Genomic DNA, 10,283 nt, shown 5'->3' with positions numbered 1-10,283 from the left:
TTATTGTAAAATATACTATTGCAATCATTTGACCAAAATATGATACTTATTTCATAAATGTTTATATACAAAAGAGCTAGTCTTTTCAGTATACTTCCTAACATCTTTTCAGTCTTTTCAGTATCAAAACAGGATTTTGATATAAAGTTTCGAAAACCTTGAAACTCTTAATGGCACAAAGGCTTTGTATCAATATTCTTGATTGTTAAGTAGACTATAGGTAGGAATCACTATAGCATTCATATATGGAGTATGAAATGTGTCTAAATTGTAGATTTTGTGTCATGATTGAAATAAATTTCAAAATGACATGTGAAACTACAAAAACTCTCCCTAAATCCATACACCAATTGATGTGCATCCGCAAGTATACGGTTGTCGTCAAGTAATAAAAAGATATCGAACCACAGGGACTGTGTATTAGCTATAGTGATATCACTGAGATAGTTACCTAGACTCGGAGGGAAACGGAGTGGTTGAGGATTTGGTTTGTATGGTAGAGAAAGGAAGATTGGCTTGGGGTTTATGGATGAGATGGATAAGTCTAGGATTTCGGATTCATATCAATGCTAGGTGAAGTCCCTAATTCATGTTTGTTCCCTTACTCTCAATGTGTACCACCTTGTAGGGATTCTAACCAAAATACCAACTCGACCTCGTCAGACTTTGTTGTCATTTAACCTTGAAGTCCTATGTGGTGGCCTTCTAGTAAAGGTGACGCCAGAAAGTTCGGTTAAAGGCATTCCTCTTGTCACGAGGCGTCCCGATCATACGATCCAACGCCATACCCTCTGTCACCGAGTACCCTATTAAGGACCTTGTCCTAGTGGCTATTAACCATTAGATATCTCTTATGGGGGTTTACCACTATGTAGGAATCATTTCAGAAAGTCCGGTTAAAGACATTCCTCCTGTCACGAGGCGCCCTGATCATACGATCCTAGGATCTCCCTACAAAGTAATCTACCCCTCATAATCATGCCTATGCGCTCACACAAATATTTCATCAACTACATTCAAGGCACATAGTACATGAAACAAGTGTAAACATTTCATTGAATAGGAAAAATGACATAAACTAGTTCATACATCACCATCATCACATAGATGTTCATCATACATCCTAAGACTCAAGGATCTACTCCATTACAAGAAGATTATAAAAAGAATACATGAAAAACGTCATCCACCAAAGAGGGGAAGACTTATCTTTGAAGCGTGGGCATCTGTTGAAGATCTTCTCGCTCCGATGTAGGATGGATCGGTGGAGATGAAGTGTTTAGGGCCTCCCCAAGAGTGGGGAGGCACCTTCCCCCTAGACAAGACCTAGGGTTTGGAGAATAGCCCAAGATACCTTTAAAATGTGCAAAAAATGGTATTTATAGTGTCCAGGCACGCCCATGCCTCCTCTTCACACAGTCGTGCCAGCCATGGGTTGGCCCTTTTTTAGAAATGGGGCACAACCATGCCTCATAGGCACGGCCATGCCTCACCCCTTGCACGCCCCTGCCTCGCCTTTGCTTGGACTACTTCTGGAAGGTGGGCATGTTTGTGCCATTTATCACATCATAGAGTTGGAACCAGTCAAAACACTCTAAATTAAAGTGTAGATCTTGAAGTTGGCTCCATTTTGATAGGTTGCACGACCCATGGTTCAATCGGAGCTAAAAGTTATGCACATTTTACTTTTAATCTGAAGAGCAGTCCGGATGAGACACGGCCGTGTTCGGGCCCTGTAAAGTGAGGCACGGCCTTGGAAATCAAAGTTGTAGATCTTGAAGTCCTCTTCAATTTGGTTTATGGTACGTCCTGTGGTTCCATCAGAGCTTAGAGTTATGACTGTTTTACTTTTGGTCTGCAGAGTAGTCCAACTGAGACACGACCGTGTTTTCAACCCTGGAATGATGAAACACTGATAATTGACATTTTTACCTGTTTAATTGGAGTTATTTTGGACCGATTAAACCATATTTTATAACATAAATAGGGTTTGTTGGGCTAATCTTAATTCTGCATGAATTATTGAGCTTTATTGTATTTTTTATTAATTTATGATATGAATGGATAATAATTGGTTGTAATTATTTTTGTAGGAAATTAAATTTGGAGAAAAATCAATTTGGTTCGAGTCCGGATTCAAATCAGATTCATATGTGGCTCAACCAGATCCAAAATCAAAGGAAAATTAGTTTGGGTTCAAAGTGGATTCAAATTTGACTCAATGGGTTCATTCTAGCTTTAATTAAAGCCCAATTCAAACCTCAACCAAGCCAAAGCCCAAATCAAATCCTATCCAAATCAAGCCACCGGTCCAATTCTTCAGCCCGACCCACTATTGATTCCGATCCAATTTAATTCCAAAACAAGCTGCCAGTTCAAATTTTCGATTTGAATCAAGATTAAAGTCGGTTCAGTGATAGGGTTTAAAAGCTAACGCCAGTTCACCGATATAGAGAGCTCGCGATGTTTAGGTCTCCTTCTCTTCTTTTTCGTCGCGACGCCGTCACCGAGCTTCGGCCGTCGCGACGCCACCCTTTCCCCCCGATCAGCTCCGACGACGCCAGCAAATAGGACAGGCAACGAGCGCCATCCACCCACCCTCGTTGACGTGCCGAAGGGGGTTCCGTCTGTGATTTCGGCGGAGCATTCACCTAGGACCCTGTTTGTGACTTCAGCAGGGCACCGCCGGCCGTCGTTCGTCTCCACCGTCACCGGAAGAGCAAGGTAAGGTTTCTTTCCATTCTCAGTTCTAATTTTCTGTCTGTGACTTCAGCAGGGAGGAAGACTGAGGCGGAGGATGCTTGTTCCTTCGCTTCCTCCGTTTGCGTCTCGCCGTGGGTGACTTCTCCGGCGAGATCCACCTTCACCAGCGCAACTTCTTCTCCTATTGCTAGCTGCGTTTTGATCTGATTGGGATCCATCCATCCGTCCACTTTCATCCATCGTTCCCTGGTTCTCTTCTCTTCAATGGAGCCGACACTGTTGAGGGAAGGAACTCTAAACCTAGTTTTCACTGATGTTCTGTTTAGCTCTGTTAGCTGTGTGAAATTGAAATTCCCCCATTTCTGTTATGTTATGTTAGCTTTGTAAGTATGAATAAGGCTATTGATTGTGTTGGTTTACGGTGTTGAATAAAGCATGCTATGTTATTTAGATGTGTAAATATGTGTTTTCATTTATAAATAATCCAGCTTGTTCATATTGAACTGTTCTTGGGATGTGTGGAGAATTATATGATGTTTTGATGTCTTTGTTGTTGAATGCTTGAAATGAATGTGTTCTGTTAACTTGAGCCATGGAATGCCACGAACTGAATTTGTATCATGAATGATTGGTTTTAAATGATGTAATGAAACACTGTTGAACCTTTAGTGTGTGGAATTGGATGTTAACAGGTTGGTTGTTCAAGGGTTAATGGAAATTCTTCTTCTTGTTGAAATCTTGTAGTGATTTTGGAATCAAGATGTAACCGGTTGCATGAAATTGTGATATGTGTTGGATTGTGATGAATTTATTTAGTGTTCATGAACAAAATGTAGTTGCACTGTATGTTGAGTGATTGTGTTTCATGTACATGGATTAGAGGGATTAGAAGAAGTATGTATTGCTTGTTGAATGTTTGAAGGGAGTTGTGGTATTGAATTTGTGATCATCAGGGCACACATTGTATGTTGAACCATGGAATGCTTAGTTGTGAATGAGTTAAAGGAACATGTTTATTAGCACCGGTGATGTAATTGTTTAGATGTTTAATCATATGCACATGGATAGTGTTGTTTGAGTAATGTGAATAAGTCGTTATATGTATTAGGATGTTTATTGTTGTATAGTGCATAGTGGTGTAAAATGGTGTGCATGTTGTATGAATAACATATTGTATGTTGTATGTTAAATCCGTTGTACATGTGGAGTGAGGTAGGTCGTATGTTGTTGTATAGTTGAAATAATGACTTTCATATTGTATATTAAATTGGTGTGAATAAAGGGGTGTGTGTTATACGTGTAAATTGTAAATATGATGTATGATCTGATCTAATTTGTAAATGATGTATACGTGTATTTGTGTGTTACAGTACAAAAAACGGAGCAAAATAGGTAAAATGGACTATCAATTGAAGACAAGGCAAGACAGGGACGTGCCTCACAAGCACGGCCGTGTCTATCACCTCCTGAGACCATGCCTCAAGGGCACGGACGTGCCCTCAAACAGAAGCTCAACAAGTTCAGGTCGTGCCCCACAGGCATGGCCGTGCCTTCCTCCTACAACAACCAAGACATGGTCGTGTCTCTCAGACACAACTGTGTCTCCTCAACAGAGCCACGCCAAGGCATGGTCGTGTCTCCTCAACAGAGCCACGCCAAGGCATGGTCTGCCCCTGGCCATGCCTCATAGACACGACTGTGCCTCCTGCTCAGAACAGCAACTCTGCTTGGCCGTGCCTCCACCACAGCAGGGCGGCCACACATGGCCGTGTGTCTCAGACACGGCCGTGTGACGGAGGCGTGCCTGGCTGTTGGTGCAAGATGCGCTAAGATCTTGCCTAAGTGTTTCGATGTTTGACAATACACCTAAGTCTGGTCAGTTTGACCAAGGGTTGATCCAAACAGGACTTGATGTTTGGATGTGTGGAAGTGAGCGAGAAGGCCTGGTCGGTTAGGCTAGGCAATGGAAGTCCTAATCTGAAAGATTAGGCAAGGGAAGTCCTGGTGAGTGAAGCTGGGCAAGGGAAAGTCCTAGTTGTAGGCTAGGCAAAGGGAAGTCCTGATTTGGAGGATCAGGCATGAAGTCTTGGCAGAGTCAACGTGCACCAGGCAGAAGTCTGGACTTGGTTAGGAGGACCAAGTTGCAGAAGGCTGGACTTGGTCAGGAGGACCAAGTTGCAGCAAAAGAATGGACTGATCAGGAGGATCAGTTGCATTCCAAGTCCTGGGGGCAAAGACAGAGCTGAGCACAAGTCCAACAAGTCTGGAGGACTTGGTTGGCATAAAATTCTCCTGAGTGGAGTGGGTAAGGGCGCATGTCTAGAGTGGGACAGGAGGCGTCAGACTAACCCAGGATTTCGGTAGAAATCCGAAATTAGACCCACAAGGTAAAACTAGATTGGCTTGGTTGTATTAATGCTTGTTTTGCAGGAACCATAATGTAGGGTCAACTTCAAATGGCCATAACTTTTGACTCAGGACTCGAAACGAGGCACGGTCAGATGTGTTGGAAAGCTATTTCAGAGATCTACAAAAAAGGTTTTTTGAGTTGACCCAGATTCGGTCTGGAGTCGACTCCAAGGGCTGGAGTCGACCCAAAAGCTCAATTGAGTCGACCCAGGCAAGGGATAACGTCCAGAATGAAGATTTATCCACTACATAAGCTGGAGTCGACTCAGGGCTTGCTGGAGTCTACTCAGGGGCAGTATAAAAGGAGGTGAACGCCCAGAAATGAGATAATTCAAGCCAGAAACCTCCCTAATCATTCTGTAGAGCTTTGGAACGCAAAAGAGGCCAGACGCTTGCAATCGGGGAAGATCCAGAAGGAGTGCGCGGCGCTCAGGACTTCCAGATCAGCAAAAAAGTGTTTGATTTTATTTATTAATTGTATTTACATTCAGTCTTTAATTGTTGTTTATTTACGAACTGTAAGACGGGTTTCTCCGCCTCCGAACACCGTTCGGAAAGGAGACCACTAGTGGACGGGCGCCTCCCGTGATTAGGCCTTGGACGTACTAACCCTGGGGGTTTAAGAACCAAGTAAAATCCGCGTGTCCTTGTGTTTTGGTTTTAATATCCGCTGCTTAGTATTTTGACAGAAAAACAAACAGATTCAAAAAAGCAATACGCGCTATTCACCCCCCTCTAGCGCGTATTCCGATCTTACACTGGCTGTTCCAAGGGCAATTTCGTGGAGGCCTATAAATAGACCCCCTTAAGTGCCCTAAAAAGGGGGAGACCTTGAAGAGCCACCGGAGTGTGCTAGAGCCACCGACGCCTCATTCCAGAGCAAGATTCGACGATTTGTTCATCCGTCCGGACACTCCATCACATCCATGCCTCATCTTCGCAGAGATTGCAGTGCGGAGAAGAAGATGCTCACCGATAAGTCCTATTTCTTGTTTTCTTTTTAGATTCTTGGAATATGATGTACTTTTCACTTTCTTCTCTGTATTGTAACCTCCCCGCTATGGAGTAGTCCTCCAGATTCTAGGATGTAGGAGGAATCAAGGTTATTGGATGATTGTAACTTTAGATTTGTTAATCTACCATGTTCTATGATATGATTGTGCAATTGCTCTGTGAATTTGTGTCTTATACTTGTTTGATGATATGCTTGTGAATGGTATGAATCTATAAGGGTAGAGATAATTTGTGATTTGAGGAATTCTTAGGATCGTACACCCGGGGTGCCTCGTGACAGGAGGAAAGCATTTAACCGGACCTTCCGAGGAATTGCTTAGGCTATAATGAGTCTTTATGAGGGATAACTAACGATTACTCATTGTTGGGAGAGTTCTTTAAATGGATACCCGGTGACAGAGGGTAGGATTCTAGTAGCACACTGGGGCACCCGAGTGACAGCGGAAAAGCCATAAACCAGGCTATCTAGAGTCATCTCAAACCGACAATAGTAACATTAGAATACCATTGATTTATTCCGAGGAAGCCTAACGAGGTCTAATTGGATAATTTAGTTAGAATCCCTACAATTGTGCATTTATTGAGGAATGTTAGAGGATCCAAGTCAATCAATCAATATCTCGAGGAATTCGAAGTCCTAGGATCGCCTTCCCACATTCTGTCATAGTCGAATACTCTCCGAATTAAGGATTAGGAACTCTAGAACACTCTTTCTCTCCCACACCAAACCAATGCCTATGAACTCTCCACTCTTATTGTACTAGGTTAGTAACTAATTCTACGGTCCCTATGCATTCGATCTTTTTTTTACTCGGTGACATTTCATGCACTTGCGGAACACGCATCAGTGAACCTTTATCCGAACTTTCCGAGGAAATTCTTAGGTTGTAATGAATCTTTGTGAGAGATAGCTAATGGTTATTTATTGTTAGAGAGAGGTCCTTAATTAGATACCCGGTGATAGGGGGTAGAACACTAGTAGTATGGTAGAGTGCCCAGTGACAGCGGGAGAGCTATAACCAGGCTATTTGGGGTCATCTCGAACTAACAATCATAACGTTAGAGGATTATTGATTTTATTCTAAGGAAATCTGACGAGGCCTAATTGGATATTTTAGTTAGAATCTCTGTAAATGTGTAAACATTGAAGAATGGTAAGGAATCCATAGTCAATCAAGCATAATCTCGAGGAATCTGAAGTCCTAGGATCATTTTCCCAAATCCTATCACTAGTTGATTTTACTTTGATTGAGGTTTAGGAGCTTGACTACACTCTCACTTTCCCCATCTCAACCCAAATTACATGATCTCTCCACTCTTCTTGTGATTGTTTAGTGATTGATTCCTCGATCTCTGTGATTCAATATCTTTTATTACTTGACGATATTCCGTATACTTGCGAAAGCCCATCAGTATACTATGATGTATATGAGGCCCGAAGTATCGCGTGCTCTGAGTGTCATGAGTGGATATCGATCAGATCTACAAATGGATCATTGGACGGCTTTCAAGATAATTCTTAAAGTACTTACAAGGAAATAAGGATTTGATCTTAGCACATGGATAAGATGATATGCTTATACGCGGGTATACTAATGTCAGCTACTAGACAGACTAGGATGATTTTGATTCTCAGTCTGGGTACATATTCAATTTAAATTATGGCGCAATAAATTGAAAGTGTTTCAAATAAAACCATTGCAGCTTGTGAAGCAGCAAACGAAACGATTTGAATCAGGAAGTTCATTTCTAAACTTGAAATGGTTCCAACCATTGTTGAAGCATTAATTACTGCGACAACAATGGAGCAATCACCGTTGATCTAAACACCTGCTTCGACGATATCAATTGATCAGAAAGATCATCTGTAGAAGAGAAATACAATTCGAGAAGAATCCCGCCAATAGGAACCTTGCGGATCCTTTAATCTCTACCTCAAAGTAAATTTGAGGAATGCATAGAGACGCGTGGTATTAGATACCATGGCGATTGGTCCTTAGGTCAAGTGGGAGTATATTAGATTTGAGAGGTGACCTAAGGTAATCGCCTTACAGACATACTATTTATTGGATAAATAGCAATTCATTATTTGAATACACATACCATATGTGTTTGATTGGATCTTAAACTCAAATACTGAATATCTGCAATACGATTCATAGCATGAGAGAATTTGTGATTGAATCACAACTAGTGAGCATCTCTACATGGGCAATTATGAATGTATTAAAATTATCCCTAGTCGAAGAATTGATGAGCATAGACGTCATCGATTCTGTCGAGACTAGCACGTTTAAACTCCTTGGTTAGCCAAGTAGCTGATCTCACTAGCTGAAGATATTAGATGTTGAGAGTTAAATGTGGATGTTGGTTAAAGGTAATCTGTTCATGGGAGTGATCTGCCTTGATACTTCACATGGTTCTATTCATATGTAAATGAAGATCTCAGTACAACTTAAGTGCAAGTTTTCTTTGACTTGCGGTATTCAAGTCACTTTGGTCATGGAGGCTTATACTTTGACATCTTAAGTAAGCATCTCTAAGGAGGTGTCAATCCGGGATGATTGGGTATAAGTCGAAGTGCCCGAAGGTGTTTAAATAACCCACAGAGGATTCACTGCTCCTTTGAAAAGAAGACGTATACTCTGTGACCGCTTGTCAAGATTGTTACTAAAAGTCTTTGGCTAAAGCATTACATGTCAAGAGTACGGTACTCTTGGGCACATGTACAAGTAACTTGAATCCACAGGACAAGAAAGCAGTTTGGGCTAGGTATGACATAGTCAGCCTAGTGGAGACCGACACATATAGATCATGTCTTGAACCAAGTGAGTATAAGACGGTGAAAGGAATGAGGCACGTTTAATTAGAGTTGCTGAAGGGTTTAGAAACGTTCTAGAATCAATCATTGATTTTTTGATCAATTGGGGATCATGATGTACTACTAGGTGTCACTCATGATCATTTCTTAATTAATAGTTAATTACAGACGGCCAACATAATCGGGAACCTATTGGGTCACACGCACAACAAATTCTCCGAAAGACATAAAATAAGTTTGAGAATTGGATTCTCAGAATGAGAGAATAAAGTCTGGTTGGATCGAACAATGGACAAAATAATGGAATTCATCTTATGAAAATGAAATGAATGGAATTGATTTCATTCAAATCAGAGGTCGTTTGGTTAGTAAACCAAATGATTCTGTATTGAACTAAATTGGACCAACTCGGTTTGATTCATGATGGAAGATATTTGGCAAAACAGAAGAGATGAGAGGATTCTTCTTGTGAAGACGAATTGAATAAAATTGGTTTGGATCAAATCGAAGGTCGTTTGGTTAATGAACTAAGCGAACCAAAAATGAACTAATTCGCTATACTAACCTGGTCCGATTAAATCTGAATTAGGTTTTGAGTTTTGGTTTATTCTTAAAACTAGTTCGGCAGCCAACCCTAAAGATGCAACTGTGGCTTCTCGTTATATGATGATCGCGATTTAGGGTTGGAGCGGGCTCCTGTTCATCATCTCCTTTGCACGGTGCCCTGTTGATCGACAGCTGCTGGCTCGCGGAAACCCTACGGCGCGAAGTTTGTTCCCGCCGACAATCGTGTTCTTCTGACCTCGCCGATTGCCGATCGCCCACCAGCTTCTTTTGCCGTCACGACAAAGCAGAGAAAAATAGGGGAGATCAACGCGCCATCTGTCTCCGCACGATGCTCCGTCTGTCTCTACGCGGGCGCGCCGTCTGTCTCCGTCAGGCGCTCCGTCTATCTCTGTCGAGCGCGCCGTCTGCCTCTACCAGGCGCTCCGTCTGTCTCTACTAGGTGCGCCGTATGTCTCCATCGGGCTCTCCATCTGTCCCCGCGGGGCACTCCGTCTGTCTCTGTCGACTGCTCCATTCGTCTCTAGCGACTGCTCCGCCCGATGCAGCCGCCCACGTGAGACAAGGGATCCTTCGATAGCTGAGCTAAAACCCTGGGTTTTTCAGGCTCTCCTCAATTCCTTGTTCGACACCTTCGCGTTGGAAATCAGAGAGACCAAAGCTCACCGCTGACCAATGGTGCTCGCGACGGCAGTGGCTCATGATCGGTGAAACCCCAAGTCGCAATCCCTTCCCTTCTCTTATCGGTCTACCACCAGAAAAGCCCGATTAG

The sequence above is a fragment of the Curcuma longa genome, chromosome 7, assembly GCF_044706935.1.
Source record: "Curcuma longa cultivar G26 ecotype Majalengka, Jawa Barat chromosome 7, ITB_CL_G26_1.1, whole genome shotgun sequence".
Taxonomy (NCBI): Eukaryota; Viridiplantae; Streptophyta; class Magnoliopsida; order Zingiberales; family Zingiberaceae; genus Curcuma; species Curcuma longa.
Note: the sequence above shows the minus strand (reverse complement) of the source record.